This window comes from Hemitrygon akajei, unplaced genomic scaffold, assembly GCF_048418815.1.
Source record: "Hemitrygon akajei unplaced genomic scaffold, sHemAka1.3 Scf000067, whole genome shotgun sequence".
NCBI classification, from domain to species: domain Eukaryota; kingdom Metazoa; phylum Chordata; class Chondrichthyes; order Myliobatiformes; family Dasyatidae; genus Hemitrygon; species Hemitrygon akajei.
The window spans coordinates 603037-620309 of record NW_027331953.1 but is presented as its reverse complement, the minus strand read 5'-3'; the positions used below and the strand labels follow the sequence as shown (position 1 = coordinate 620309).

Sequence of the window (17273 nt, the reverse complement as noted above, 5' to 3'; positions counted from 1 at the left end):
TGCTGTGGGGCGTGACAAGAACTTGAAATAACATCAAATGGACAGAGTCAAATTGAGGCAACTCACAAGTTAATTGAGGGCAGAAATCCCCTATTCTCATACAGGCAGAGAATTTGTTGGTTAGTCAGGATGCCTGATATATACCTTGTCAGAAGATGAGGAGTTTGTAGCAGTATATAGAAATTTATAGCACAGTACAAGCCCTTCAGCTCCAACGTGAGATGAACTTCATAACATTGTGATGCCAGAGCTCCTGACAGACTAAAACCTCACCTGAATAATTGTTCTTCACCCACTGATGTCCTTTCAAATATTTTTACAGGTTTGAAATGGCAGAACACTTGTGCAAGGGAATCTCAACATGTCAGTTTTGCTGTCTGTGTCCAGATATATAAGAAGTGACGAAATACTTTCTTTGCAAGACCAACACATCTGTTATCGATCCTTGGAGATGAAGAGTTAATCTCATGCCGGCTGGAAATGTATTTTGTGTCTGAAATGAAGTTTTCTGTTGTAACTCAGTGAAATCCACTGGAACTGGGGTGCTGAGAACACACTCACAGCCTACCCGCGGACACTCCAGTGAGTTCACAGTGGCGAGAGGCCATTCACCCACTCTGTGTGTGGGAGGGGAATTACTCTGTCATCCAGCCTGAAGATACATCAGCAAGTTCACAGCACAGAGAGATGCTCCACCTGTTCTGACTGTGGGAAGCAATTCAATCTATCATCGAGGCTGAAGATACATCCAAAAATACACCAGTGAGGGGATATTGATCTGCTCGGACGGTGGGAAGGCATTCACACACTCAACTGTGACACCAGCAGGTTCACACACAGCCATTCACCTGCTCTGAATGTGGGAAAAGATTCACTCAATCATCTCAACTGAACGAACACCAGCGAGTTCATTCTGAGAAGATGCCGTTCACCTTCATCAGATGAATGGAAGGTATTCACTCGCTCATCCACACTACAGAGACAACAGCGAGTTCACACTGGGGAGAGGCCATTCATGTGCTTAGACTGTGGGAAGGGATTCACTCAGTCATCTCACCTACTGACACACCAGTCAGTTCACACTGGGGAGTGGCCATTCACATGCTCTGAACGTGGGAAGGGATTCACTCAGTTATCCACCCTTGTGAAGCACTACCGGATTCACACCGGGGAGAGGCCATTCACCTGCTCAGATTGTGGGAAGGGATTCACTCGCTCATCCACACTACAGAGACAACAGTGAGTTCACACTGGGGAGAGGCCATTCACCTGTTCCGACTGTGGGAAGGGATTCACTCGCTCATCCACACTACAGAGACACCAGTTAGTCCACACAAGGCAGAGGCCTTTCACGTGCTCTGAATGTGGGAATAAATTCACTTGGTCTTCTCAACTGAAGGTACAGCAGCGAGTTCACACTGGGGAGAAACCATTCAGCTGCTCTGAATGTGGGAAGGGATTCACTCGGTCATCTACATTTTTGAAGCACAACAGAATTCACACTGGGGAGAAGCCATTCAGCTGCTCAGACTGTGGGAAAGAATTCACACAGTCATCTGACTTGAAAATGCATCAACGAATTCACACTGGGGAGAGGCTGTCCATCTGCTCAGATTGTGGGAACGCTTTCACTCGGTCATGCATGCTACAGAGACACCCACCAGCAAGTTCACACTGGGGAGAAGCCGTTCTGCTGCTCTGAATGTGGGACAAGATTCAGTCGATCATCTCACCTACTGGAACACCAGTGGCTTCACACTGGGGAGAGGCCGTTCACCTGCTCCGACTGTGGGAAGGCATTCACTCTGTCATCCATGCTACAGACACACTAGCGAGTTCACACTGGAGACAGGCCGTTCACCTGCTCCGACTGTGGGAAGGGATTCTCCCAGTCATCTTCTCTGCTGACCCATCAGTTAGTCCACGCGTGGGACAGGCCATTCACTTGCTCCGAATGTGGGAAGGGATTCACTCAGTCATCCATGCTGCAGAGACACCGGTTTGTTCACACTGGGGAAAGGCCGTTCATCTGCTCTGAATGTGGGAAGGGATTCACTCAATCATCTCATTTTAAAAAACATCAACAGGTTCACAGTGAGTAGAAGTTATTCGACTGCTCAGACTGTGGGAAGGGATTCATTCAGCCATCTCAACTGAAGGAGCATCAGTTAGTTCACACTCGGGAGAAACTGTTCACCTTCCTCAGATTGTCAGAACGGATTCACACTTTCATCTCACCTACCGACACACCGGACTGTTTTCAGCAGTGAGAGGATGTTGACCTGCTCAGACTGTGGGAAGGCATTCACACACTGATCCACACTGCAGAGACGGTGGTGGGTTCACACTGTGGTGAGGGTGGTCACCTGCTCAGACGGTGGGAAGGCATTCACACACTGATCCACGCTGCAGAGACAGTGGTGGGTTCACGCTGTGGTGAGGGTGGTCACCTGCTCAGACTGTTGGATGGGTTTCGATCAGACATTCATCCTTGTGTTGCCCTACCAAGCTTTGACCCATCGATAATCGGAGAGATCAGACGCTTGAGAGGACGTAATTCACTCAGGTTCACCGACCGAGTATTAAAGGCAGTGGTTCAGGGCAGGTTATTTTTGAGCTTTCAGCAGTGGCCAATCTGTATTTAGGGTTGATTATCAAGAACAAGTCAGGCAGGAGCAAGAGGAGCGGTCACTGTTGGAGTGGACAGAGTCAGAGCGGAGACTTTGCCGCTTTAGCTCTTTAGGTTTCAGTGAGGAGAGCCTTCAGTCAGAGAAGGCAAAATCATGCCAAAGGTAGAATTTTTTTTTGCCCCCTTTTCATTTGTTCAGTTGTAACTAGAGATGCCAGGCGGGATAGTGGAAAGCTCCTTTGCGGGATGTGGGAAGGCAGGGGTCCCTCCTGTGTCCCTGATAACTACACCTGTGAGAAGGGCATCCAGCTTCAGCTCCAAACAATCCACATTCAGGAGTTGCAGCTGGAACTGGATGAACTCCAGATCATTCGGGAGGTTGAAGGGGTGATAGGTAGGACATTTGAGAGGTAGTTGCATCCAAGAAGCACGGCACAGGAAACTGGGTGACTGTCAGGAAGGGAAGGGGGATACAGCGAGAGCAGTTTACCCCTGTGTCCATCCCCCTGAACAACACAGTTATCAATTTAGATACTGTCGGGGATGGTGGGGATGACCACGTAAAGGAAGGTCACAGCAGAAGGGTCTCTGGCACTTAGTCTGGCTCTGAGACTGAGGAGGGAAGGGTGGAGAAGAGGCGAGCTGTGGTTAGAGGTGATTCATTCCTTCAGGGAAATGATAGGACGTCCTATGGGTGAGAATGAGATTCCAGGATGGCATGTTGTCTCCTGCATGCAAGGTTCTGATATATGGTCTGGTCGAGTAACGAGGTTCTGTAAAGGGAGTTCAGGGAGTGAGCTGCTAAGTTAAAGGGCAGCTCATCCAGGGCTGTGATCTCAGGACTGTCATCTGTGCCACGTGCCAGGAATCGGAAGATTATACCGTTTAACACATGGCTAAGGAGTTGGTGCAGGAGGGAGTGTATAAGATTTTTGGATCTTCTGAGCTGGTGAGGATTGTTGTGTGCAGAGGAGTGCGAGTGTGCTGGGGGGGAGAGCACATCGTTGATGGAGTGCGACTGCGCAGGCAGTCTCTCACACACAGACACATGCCTCGTGAGGGAGGAGAGTGAGAAGGGGAATGAGGAATGAGGAGGATGGAGTTAGGGCTCCTTCACAAAGTCCCAGACTCACCCACCCCACCCCCTTTGGAATTGGTCCCATTTAATTTTGCAGTACTTTAAGTTTCCACTCACTTAAAGTTCTTATTAAAGAGCTTTTTGTATGGGCACGTTGGAGCATTGTCTCATTAGTTACCCTATCTCTATATGATATTTTCAGCATTCTTCTAAGAAACCGCATTTCTGTTGCTTCGAAGTTTCTTTGGAGTTCTGGTGTTTCCAGTCCATGTTTCAGAAGCATACAAGATTGACCAGATGTCACATTTTAGTAGCCTAAACCGTGTTATCATAGAATTGTGTCTGTTGGTAAAAATCGTTTTTTGGAAGTTGGTTTTGGTAATACCAATTCTACTTTTTATTTCTTCTTTACTTCCAGCATCTTGTGATATAGACAGATAGACAGACATACATTATTGATCCCGAGGGAAATTGGTTTTTGTTACAGTTGCACCAACCAAGAATAGAGTAGAAATATAGCAAAATAAAACCAGAAGTAATGAAATAATATTAAGTAAATTATGCCAAGTGGAAATAAGTCCAGGACCAGCCTATTGGCTCAGATCGGCTGACATTCCGAGAGAGGAATTGTAAAGTTTGATGGCCACAGGCAGGAATGACTTCCTATGCATCTCGGTGAAATGAGTCTCTGGCTGAATGTACTCCTGTGCCTAACCAGTACATTATGGAGTGGATGGGAGACATTGTCCAAGATGGCATGCAACTTGGACAGCATCCTCTTTTCAGACACCACCGTCAGAGAGTCCAGTTCCACCCCCACAACATCACTGGCCTTACAAATGAGTTTGTTGACTCTGTTGGTGTCTGTTACCCTCAGCCTGCTGCCCCAGCACACAACAGCAAACATGATAGCACTGGCCACTACAGACTCGTAAAACATCTTCAACATCGTCCGGCAGATGTTAAAGGACCTCAGCCTCCTCAGGAAATAGAGACGGCTCTGACCCTTCTTGTAGACAGCCTCAGTGTTCTTTGACCAGTCCAGTTTATTGTCAATTCGTATCCCCAGGTACTTGTAATCCTCCACCATGTCCACACTGACTCCATGGATGGAAGCGGGTCACCGGTGATTTGGCCCTCCTCAGGTCCACCACCAGCTCCTTAGTCTTTTTCACATTGAGCTGCAGATGATTCTGCTCACACCATGTGACAAAGTTTCCCACCGTAACCCTGCACTCAGCCTGATCTCCCTTGCTGATGCATCCAACTATGGCAGAGTCATCAGAAAACTTCTGAAGATGGCAAGACTCTGTGCAGTAGTTGAAGTCCGAGGTGTAGATGGTGAAGAGAAAGGGAGACCGGACAGCCCCCTGTGGAGCCCCAGTGCTGCTGCCCACTCTGTCTGACACACAGTGTTGCAAGCGCACGTACTGTGGTCTGCCAGTCAGGTAATCAATAATCCATGACACCAGGGAAGCATCCACCTGCATCACTGTCAGCTTCTCACCCAGCAGAGCAGGGCGGATGGTGTTGAACGCACTGGAGAAGTCAAAAGACATGAGCATCACAGTGCTCGCCGGCTTGTCCAGGTGGGCGTAGACACGGTTCAGCAGGTACATGATGGCTTCCTCAAATCCTAGTCGGGGTTGATAGGCAAACTGGAGGGGGTCTAAGTGTGGCCTAACCATAGGTCGGAGCTGCTCTAGAACAAGTCTCTCCAGGGTCTTCATGATGTGGGAGGTCAATGCCACCGGTCTGTAGTCATTGGAGCCACTGGGGCACGGTGCCTTCGGTACAGGGACGAGGCAGGACGGCTTCAACAGCACAGGAACCCTCTGGAGACTCAGGCTCAGGTTGAAGACATGGTGTAGTACCCCAAATAGCTGGGGGGCACAGGCTTTGAGCACCCTGGGGCTGACACCATCCGGGCCTGCAGCCTTGCTTGGGGGTTGAGAGGTTTCAGATGTCTTCTCACCCGTTCAGCTGTGAAGCCCATCATGGTGGTTTCAGGTGGGGGAGGGATGTAGTCATGAGAGCAGGGTGGGAGGCTGTGAGGAGGGGTAGGAGGCGAGAGTGGAGTATGTGTTGGTTGGGGGCCGACAACAGATGAATCGTGGGGGATGGGCAGAGGCCACAGTGTCAAATCTGTTGAAGAACAGGTTAAGTTCGTTGGCCCTGTCCACACTGCCTTCAGCTCCTCTGTTGCTAGTTTGCCGGAACCCAGTGATGGTCCTCATCCCACTCCAGACCTCTCTCATGTTGTTCTGCTGGAGTTTCCACTCAAGCTTCCTCCTATACCTGTCTTTAACCTCCCTGAACTTGGCTTTCAGGTCCCTCTGTATTGTCCTCAGCTCCTCCCTATTTCCATCTCCAAACGCCCTCTTTTTAGTGTTCAGGATGTCCTTAAAGTCCTTTGTTACCTATGGCTTGTTATTTGAATAACGAATAACAAGTAACAATATAAAGCTACCAAGGTAATTGAAACTGGCCTTTTGTTCAACCTCTTGGTTACCGATGTACAACTTGCCGTTGGGAGTATCCTGCTGTTTCGATGTTACCATACTTTTTTTTTTTACAGTTGATGGTTAGACCAGAATCTGCACTTGTTTGCATTACTTTGCCTAGGAGGATTTGTAGGTCTTCTGTAGCACTTGCTATTAGGGTGGTATCGTCTGCATATCTTATATTGTTGATGTTAACACCTCAAATTTTTATCCCATCTAGGTCTTCTATTTCTCTGAGAATCCTTTCACTATAGATATTTTAAAATTCCAATGAGGCAACGCGTCTCTGTCTAAATCCTCTTTAAATTTTAGTCCAACTACTTATATTATTATCAGTTTTTACCACCGCCGTTTGGTTCCAATATGAATTGTGAAGTAGTTGTTCTTCCCTTCCGTCAGTGTTTAGTTTAGTGAGAATTTGAAATAATACAAAGTATCAAAATGTCTTATGCCATATTGGGCGATTTTGGATCGGCTGCTTTTAGTTAAATTAAGGGTTAACCCTTTTAACATTAGCATAGTCCAAGCCTACGCACCAACAAATGATGGGGACGAAGAGGATAATAACAAGTTTTATGAAGATCTCGACAGGGCAATGTAAATCTCAGGATATAAAACTAATCATGGGAGATTTTAACGCCAAAGTTGGACAGAAAACGGTTGATAATATTATAGGACCCTTTGGGCTGGGGAGAAAATTGAAAACGGAGAAAGGTTTACTGACTGATGTGTCAGATACAACCAAGTGACCACCAATACTTGGTATAAAAACCATCCACGTAGATTGTGTACTTGGATTAGCCCTGGAGATAGAACAAGGAATCAAATAGATTTCATTACCGTCAATGAACCCTTTAGAAATAATATCACAAATTCTAAATCCTATTCAGGAGTAGACTGTTGTTCAGATCACCATCCAGTAATAGCTACCATCAAAACAAAATTAAAGAAACTGAAACGTGGAAAAAAGAGAAGTCGGTGTTGGGAGAACAAAAAAAAAGATAGCATACTTAGCAACAATTCAAGACAGCTGTAGAAGAACACCTCAACGAAAACGAAACAACACCTATTTGGGACAGATTTAAATATGCTATACAGCAATCAGCAGGGGAGATAATCCAAATACAAGAAACACAACACACCAACAAGGGGTGGATAACCCAAGAAATTCTACATCTGATGGAACAAAGAAGGTTAGTGAAGAATAATGAAGTGCAATTCAGAGAGCTAAACAGACAAGTGCGCAATATTGCAAAGGAAGAATGGTTAAATCAAAAATGCAATGAAGTCACTCTCAGTTGAAGTCGCAACTGAAATTTGCAGCTCTGGTTGCTCTCGTTTGCGCATGCTCGTTCTTTTACGCTTGCGCAGTTCTCGTTGATCCTTTCCTTTAGAAATGGCCGATGCTGCCGCAGTTTCCTGTTCTGTTTCGCCAGTTATGTGTTGTACCTGAGTCCGCGGTTCTTCGGTAGAAGTAGGCCTTGATTCTTTTCGAACTTGAGCTGTCTTCGCGGTAGTAATTTTCTTCGTCCTCTGTTTATGAGGCACAGCTTAAAACAAGCCGGAGTAATTTATAAGTAACCTTATGAAAGCATTGACTAATTTTTCTTCATTTAAACATTAATTTATTGATTTTTTTACGGGAGGGCTGGGTTCCAGCGTCTCGATCCTACGTCATTGCGTGACGTCCCCTAATCAGACGAAGATAGATAGATAGATACTTTATTCATCCCCATGGGGAAATTCAACATTTTTTTCCAATGTCCCATACACTTGTTGTAGCAAAACTAATTACATACAATACTTAACTCAGTAAAAATATGATATGCATCTAAATCACTCTCTCAAAAAGCATTAATAATAGCTTTTAAAAAGTTCTTAAGTAGTTTACTTAAATACATTAAATACAATCAACCCCGGCACTTTAACATATCTTACTCCTGGCGGTTGAATTGTAAAGCCTAATGGCATTGGGGAGTATTGACCTCTTCATCCTGTCTGAGGAGCATTGCATCGAAAGCAACCTGTCGCTGAAACTGCTTCTCTGTCTCTGGATGGTGCTACGTAGAGGATGTTCAGGGTTTTCCATAATTGATCGTAGCCTACTCAGATGGAGATGAAAATTCCTCTGAAAATATAAAAAAGACTTTGAGGTAAATAATGCATAAATTAAATGCATTAAAAGTAATTAAAAGTAACCAAAAAGTAATTAAAGAAAAAAATAATAAATATGGAGGCTATGTTTGCTAAAATGACAAAGAAACAATAAAAAATGGAAAAGAAAATTACAGATTTGGAAAATAAAATGGAAGACATGGATGGAAGAATGAAGGAAATTGAAGTTGATAATAATGCCTGGACATCAGAAAGAAAACAACTCGTGGAAAAATTTGATAAGCTTGAAAATTTTAGTAGACGTAACAATATTAAAATTGTTGGACTTAAAGAAGGTACCGAAGGAGAAGACCCAATAATTTTTTTTTCCAAAAATGGATCCCTAAAAAATTGGAAATGGGAGAAGAAACTTCAATTGAGATTGAAAGGGTGCACAGAGCCTTAAGGCCAAGATCTCAAGATAATCAAAATCCGTGATCAATTTTGATAAGATGTTTAAGATACCAGGATAAAGAAAAGATTTTGAGGGCGGCTGTCCAAGGTGCCAAAAGAAGAAAGGGTCCATTGATGATAGCAGAGAAACCAGTTCTTTTTTATCCTGATATAAGTTATAACCTTTTGAAGAGAAAGAATTTAATTCAGCAAAAGAAGTCTTATGGGAAAAAGGTTACAAATTTTTAATGCGTCACCCAGCAACACTGATAAATTTTTTGGAAGAGGGAAAAAGATTTTTTCCCAATTATCGAGATGCGGAGGTGTTCGTACAAAAACTTCCATCTATTCGCTAATTAAACGTAGAGATTTATAAACGTAATGGTTAAAGACGAAGACAGAGATAGCGAATGGAACTGATGGACATTTAAGGATGATACAAGGGAGAAAAGTAAAATTTTAGAAATGTTAATTGAGAATAATATGTTTTTTCTTTTCTTATATATATACTTTTTACGTTGCGGGGGGGGCTGGGGAGCTTTGAATCGGTTACTACGGGATTCACGTGTGTAATCATAGATAGATAGATAGAAACTTTATTCATCCCCATGGGGAAATTCAACATTTTTTCCAATGTCCCATACACTTATTGTAGCAAAACTAATTACATACAATACTTAACTCAGTAAAAATATGATATGCATCTAAAATCACCCTCTCAATAAGCATTACAGGGGGGGTAATGTTGTGTTTTTTTTTTCTTTCACAACATTAGTAGGGGGGTATTTTGTTTTTTTCCTTAAACTCTATTTTTCTTCTATTTTTTTGCCTGGATGATTGGTGGGGACACACATAGCAACATGGAGACTTCTAAAAAGATTTCCCAGGATACCACGAAAGTTGAAAGATCAGGTATTATTATAGATTGGAGTAACATAATTAAAAACAATGACTAATTTATTGAATTTTTTTAAGTTTTAATGTTAATGGGCTTAATGGACCAGTAAAAAGAAAAAGAATTTTAACATATATTAAAAAAATGAAAATAGATATAGCTTTCCTACAAGAAACTCACTTAACGGACATAGAACATCAGAAATTACAAAGAGACTGGGTTGGAAATGTTATTGCAGCTTCATTTAACTCAAAGGCGAGAGGAGTTGCAATTTTGGTTAATAAAAATTTACCAATTAAAATACAAAATGTATTAATTGATTCGGCAGGAAGATATTTAATTATACATTGTCAAATTTTTTCAAAACTATGTACTCTTATGAATATTTATGCACCAAATGAAAATGATGTAAAATTTATACAGGAGGTCTTTTTGAATTTGGCTAACGCACATGATAAAATATTAATAGGTGGAGATTTTAATTTTTGTCTAGATCCAGTTTTAGATAGATCAATAAAGGCTATTACAAAATCAAAAGTAGCAAAATTAACTCTATCATTGATGAAAGACTTAAATTTGATTGATATATAGAGAAGAATCAATCCAAAAGAAAGAGATTATTCATTTTATTCAAATAGACATTAAACATACTCAAGGATAGATTTTTTCCTATTATCAACGAATATTCAAGATAGAGTGAAAATGTGGAATATAAAGCAAGAATATTGTCTGATCACTCTCCTTTAATAATGACAATGATAATGATAGATAAAGAGGAATCAATTTATAGATGGAGATTTAACTCAATTCTACTAAAACGTCAAGATTTTTGTGATTTTATGAAAAAGCAGATTCAGTTCATTTTAGATACAAATTTACATTCAGTTGATGATAAATTTATATTGTGGGAAGCAATGAAGGCATATTTGAGAGGTCAGATAATAAGTTATACTTCTAAAATTAAGAAGGAATATATGATAGAAATAGATCAATTGGAAAAAGAGATTATAAAATTAGAAAAAAGAATCTCAAAGAAATATGACAGAAGAAAAACGAAGACAACTTATTAATAAGAAGTTAAAATATAATACACTCCAGACATATCGAACAGAAAAAGCAATTATGAGAACTAAACAGAGATATTATGAACTAGGTGAAAGATCACATAAGGTCCTTGCATGCCAGTTAAAAACAGATCAGATTTCTAAAACAATAAATGCAATCCGAACAACAGTGAATAAAGTTACTTATAAGCCTCTAGAAATTAATGAGGCTTTTAAGAATTTTTATTCTGAGTTGTATAAATCAGAATCAAAAAATGATGATGTTAAGATAGAAAGATTTTTAGCACAAATAACTCTTCCAAAATTAAATACGGAAGAACAGAAGGGATTAGGTATGCCTTTTACAGTGAAGGAGGTTGAAGAAGCTCTGGGATCACTTCAAAGTAATAAATCTCCAGGAGAAGATGGTTTTCCGCCTGAATTTTATAAAATGTTTAAAGATTTATTAATTTCTCCCTTTATGGAGTTAATACATCAAGCGGAAAGAACGCATAGACTTCCAGAATCTTTTTCGACAGATATTTTAATAGTATTGCCAAAAAAAGATAGAGATCTTTTAAAGCCAGCATCATATAGACCTATTTCTTTATTAAATACTGATTATAAAATAATAGCAAAAAATCTTATCTAATAGATTATCTAAATGCTTATCAAAATTAGTGCATATGGATCAAACAGGATTTATCAAAAATAGACAATCGGCAGATAATGTAACCCGGTTAATTAGTATAATCCATTTAGCGCAAAAGAGGGAGGAAACGAGTGTGGCAGTTGCTTTAGATGCAGAAAAAGCATTTGATAGATTGGAATGGGATTTTTTATTTAAGGTATTGGAAAAATATGGATTAGGAACATCATTTATAAAATGGATTAAAACCTTAAATACTAATCCCAAAGCTAAAGTAGTGACAAATGGTCAAATTTCGACACCATTTCAGTTAACAAGATCAACTAGGCAAGGTTGTCCATTATCACCTGCTTTGTTTGTGTTGGCAATAGAGCCATTAGCTGAATTAATAAGAATGGACCCAGATATTAAGGGTTTCAGAGTTAATCAGGAAGAATACAAGATTAATTTATTTGCTGATGATGTTCTTCTTTATTTAACAGATCCATTACATTCATTATGTAAATTATCTTATAGATTAGAAGATTATAGGTCACTGAATGCACAACGGACTATATTAACTTTTGTGTGGATGCAATTGTCCCTGTTAGAACTGTTCGCTGCTATCCCAATAATAAGCCCTGGATCACTAGTCACATCAAAGGCCTCCTAAACCAGAAGAAGAGGGCCTTTAAAGATGGTGATCGGTTGGAGCTTAAAAGAGTTCAGAAGGAACTCAGAGTACAGATGAGGGGGGCAAAGGTGCAGTATAGGAGGAAGCTAGAACAAAAGCTGCAGAAAAAAAGCATGAAGGAGGTGTGGGATGGGAAGAAGATCATCACCGGATGCGGTGCAAAGCGGAGGGCGAACATAAGTGGAGATGTGGAGAAAGCGAACCAGCTGAACAACTTCTTCAACAGGTTCGACAGCTCAATCTCATCCTCACCGCAGAAATCCACACCAGGCTTACTTCCCTCACAGGAAAATAGCCACTCACAGGAGACCTTGCCCACGCCCAGAATTACGGCTGCACAGGTGGAAGGTCAACTGAGGAAGATCTGTACCAGCAAGGCGGCTGGACCGGATGGAGTTTCCCCACGATTACTGAGGGCCTGTGCTACTGAGCTGGGAGAACCACTACAGCGCATCTTCAACATGAGCCTGGAGCAGAGAAGAGTACCCAGACAGTGGAAGACATCCTGTATTGTCCCGGTACCGAAGAAACCACAACCAAAGGAGTTGAATGACTTCAGACCTGTTGCCTTGACGTCGCACGTGATGAAGACCATGGAGCGGCTGATAATACAGAATCTGAGGCCACAAACCAGGCACGCCCAGGATCCTCTTCAGTTTGCATATAAGGAGAAGGTGGGAGTGGAGGATGCTATCACGTATTTGCTGCACAAATCACTCTCTCACCTAGAGGGGGTCAGTTGTGCTGTGAGGATTACATTCCTTGACTTCTCTAGTGCCTTTAACACCATCCAGCCCAAGATCTTAAGGCACAAACTAACGGAGATGGGAGTAGACTCTCACATGGTGGATTGGATAGTGGACTACTTGACAGATAGACCTCAGTATGTGCGGTTGGGAGACTGTAGGTCTGACACGGTGGTCAGCAGCACAGGAGCGCCGCAGGGGACCGTGCTCTCTCCGGTCCTGTTCACCCTGTACACATCAGACTTCCAATATAACTCAGAGTCCTGCCATGTGCAGAAGTTCGCTGATGACACGGCCATAGTGGGGTGTGTCAGGAATGGACAGGAGGAGGAGTATAGGAAACTGATACAGGACTTTGTGATATGGTGCAACTCAAACTACCTGCGTCTCAATATCACCAAGACCAAGGAGATGGTGGTGGACTTTAGGAGATCTAGGCCTCATATGGAGCCAGTGATCATTAATGGAGAATGTGTGGAGCAGGTTAAGACCTACAAGTATCTGGGAGTACAGTTGGACGAGAAGCTAGACTGGACTGCCAACACAGATGCCTTGTGCAGGAAGGCACAGAGTCGACTGTACTTCCTAAGAAGGTTGGCGTCATTCAATGTCTGTAGTGAGATGCTGAAGATGTTCTATAGGTCAGTTGTGGAGAGCGCCCTCTTCTTTGTGGTGGCGTGTTGGGGAGGAAGCATTAAGAAGAGGGACGCCTCACGTCTTAATAAGCTGGTAAGGAAGGCGGGCTCTGTCGTGGGCAAAGTACTGGAGAGTTTAACATCGGTAGCTGAGCGAAGGGCGCTGAGTAGGCTACGGTCAATTATGGATAACTCTGAACATCCTCTACATAGCACCATCCAGAGACAGAGAAGCAGTTTCAGTGACAGGTTACTATCGATGCAATGCTCCTCAGACAGGATGAAGAGGTCAATACTCCCCAATGCCATTAGGCTTTACAATTCTACCGCCAGGACTTAAGAACTTTTTAAAAGCTATTATTAATGCTTTTTGAGATGGTGATTTAGATGCATATCATATTTTTTTACTGAGTTAAGTATTGTATGTAATTAGTTTTGCTACAACAAGTGTATGGGACATTGGAAAAAAAGTTCAATTTCCCCATGGGGATGAATAAAGTATCTATCTATCTATCTATCTAATATGGGAAAATATCAGGTTACAAAGTAAATTGGGATAAAAGTGAAATTTTACCTCTTACTAATGGAGACTATAGTCAATGTCGATTAATAACCTCAATTTAGATGGCCGGCAAATGGTATAAAATATTTAGGTATAAGAGTTGATAATGATATAAAAAACTTATACAAATTAAATTATTCACCACTTTTGAAAAAAATTCAGGAAGATCTTGATAAATGGATGGCATTACCAATAACATTAGTAGGTAGAGTAAATACTATAAAAATGAATATATTCCCGAGACTACAATATTTATTTCAATCATTACCAATACAATTACCCCAGAGGTTTTTTCAAGAGTTAAACAAATATGTGAGGAAGTTTCTCTGGAAAGGTAAGATATCAAGAATATCGTTGGAAAAATTGACATGGAAATTTGATCTAGGAGGGTTACAACTTCCAAATTTTAAGAATTATCATAAAGCAAATCAACTTAGATTTATTGCATCTTTTTTTGAGAAAGATAAACCGGCATGGATTAGAATAGAACTAGATAAAATAGGAGAAAACGTACCAGAAGATTTTATATATAAATGGGAATCCAAATGGATACGGGATAAGAAAGAATCTCCTATATTAAAACATTTGATTGATTTATGGAATAAGATAAATGTTGATGATGAGACCAAAAAATCTTTATTAGCAAAGAGATCTTTAATTCAAAATAGACTTATTCCTTTTACAATGGACAATCAACTTTTATATAATTGGTTTCAAAAAGGGATAGATACATAGGAGATTGTTTTGATGGAGGTATATTAGTGTCATTCGATCAATTAAAGAATAAATATAAAGTATCAAACAACACTCTTTTTTGTTACTTTCAACTAAGGGCTTATATAAGAGAAAAACTAGGTCAAACAATGTTATTGCCGAAATCTAATGAAATAGAAATTTTAATTCAAAAAGGAAATATTAAAAAATTTATATCTTGTATGTATAATTTGATTCAAAAACAGGCAATTAAACAAGGAGTCCATAAGTCAGGACAAAAATGGGGAAGTGATTTGAATATTAAAATTGAAGAAACAAATTGGTCAAGACTATGTCTTGATAGTATGACAAATACAATAAATGTTCGGTTAAGATTAGTGCAATATAACTTTCTACATCAATTATATATTACACCTCAAAAAATAAATAAATTAAATCCAAGTTTATCTGATCAGTGTTTCCGATGTAACCAAGAAACTGGTACATTTTTACATTCGACATGGTCTTGTTCTAAAATTCAACCTTTTTGGACAAATTTAAGACTTTTACTGGAACAAATTACGGGAATACAACTTCCTCATAATCCAATATTACTTTTACTAGGTGATATTGAAGGGATAAAACCGAAACTCAAACTAAATAAATATCAGAAAGAATTCATAAAAATTGCACTGGCAGTAGCCAAAAAGGCTGTTGCAGTTACTTATACATATTTAAGTATAGATTGTTGGAAGAAAGAAATCTATGGCTGTATTCCATTAGAGAAAATTACTTATAATTTAAGAGATAAATATGAAACATTTTTGAAAATTTGGTGCCCTTATTTACAAAAGACAGGACTAAATATATAGGTGCTCTGAAGATGAAACAATTGGTTACTTGGGGAAAGAAATAAATATATATACTAAAGTTATTAAGAACTCCATGGAGTATGTGGAGATCTTCCAACAACCAGGCACTCTTTCTTTTTTTTTCTTTCTTACTTTCTCTTTTTTTTATATAGGGAAGTTAGGGGGAGGGGTTAAGGGGAGGGGGGAGGGGATATATACATTTTTTTCCACACTTGTAATTACTTAAAAACGCAATTAAATAAATTTTTTAAAAAATGCAATGAAGCAGAAGGCCATATTAACAACGGCAAAGAAATGGACAAGAAAATTAAGGAAATTATGGAATTAAGAAAACCTCCTCTACAGGATGCATAAGATCAGCAGACAGATCCAGATGAAGTATGTGGGAGGAGGATTCAGTTTATAGAGCAGCTGTCTGAGGATAATAGAGGGTAACCCCCAGATATTAAACACCCTAATTCTGGCCCACCTATTACCAAATAACACATTGGTGCAGTATTATTGTGTATATTATTATTCCCGGTTTATTTTTAGTAAAGTCTGCACACTGCTAATTGTGTTTCTAAATGTCGCTGCTGTAACGAAAGAATTCCCCACTCGGGATCAATAATGTATTTATTTATTATTATCAACATCATCATGATTATTCTGCAGTCCTTTATCTCTTTCATCAATTTTCCCAACTCTTTACTTCACGCCCGACTAATCTGATGTATCACCTCCCCTCCACCCCACATTCTTTCTCCCTCCCTTTCTTTCCGGTTCTGAAGAAGGGTCTCTGTCTGAAACGCCGACTGTTCTCTCCCCTCCATCGTTGCTTTCTGCCCCCCTGAGTTCCTCCAGCATTTTGTGGGTGTTGTTTTGGATTTCCGCATCTGCAGATTTTTTTTAAATCCTGTTTAAACAAATGCGCATGCGTGGGCGTCACAGCCCGTCGCGAATATTGCGCATGCGCTCAGTAGATGAGAGGCTCGCAGGGATCGGACGCAGGTAGGAGCGGGGCCGCGGGGGGGAACTTAATTAACGGCGTCTGCACCGCGATTGAAGGAACATTACTATGAGCTCCGTCCCCACTGGTCCGGCACCTCAGGACAGTCCCAGTCCTTTCCATCTCTCTCAGCCCCACGATTTACCCGAGTGACGGGGAGTTAACGGCTGATTGAGAGCTGGCGGCACCACCATTTCTGCGGCGCATGCGCATTGCTGGGTCCTTGAATCGCGGATAGACAGGTTTCTTGTTCTTGGTGTCTGCTGGGTAAGGAGGCAGCCATGGGTGAGAGTGCCAGCATTGTCCCCTTATAATATGCCCAAATACTGCGACCTCTGCCGTGGTTTTTCGTGCCTCACAATTGACCAAGAGACGCAGAAGATTCTTCAAGAAGGGTTAAACTTTAATCTGCAAATCAAAGCTGAGACAGTCATTGAGCTAGTCGCTGATTGCCCCCCGACCTTCGGACACAGCAGTTTTTATAGCAATCTCTAGTTGCCTATTGCACGTACTGCACGTCCATCATGTCCCTTTTGTTCCTATCAATTGGCTTAATCATGTTCTAATCTACATCTCTTAGCTACCTCTCATTAACACACCATTGTCTTCTACATTTTTAAGACTTCGGTCTCCTACCAAATTGGATACATGCATAGTAAATAATAGTCCTAGGATTATGTGACTTAATTATGTTCTAATCTACATCTCTTAGCTACCTTTCTTTAACACACCATTGTCTTCTACATTTTTAAGACTTCG

The 17273-nt window shown here is 41.0% G+C and overlaps 1 protein-coding gene across 1 annotated transcript in view; it reads left to right on the top strand.

Moving 5' to 3' along the window:
* Positions 1-17273, top strand: part of LOC140722011 (uncharacterized) — a 156617-nt gene that overhangs the window by 11514 nt on the left and 127830 nt on the right.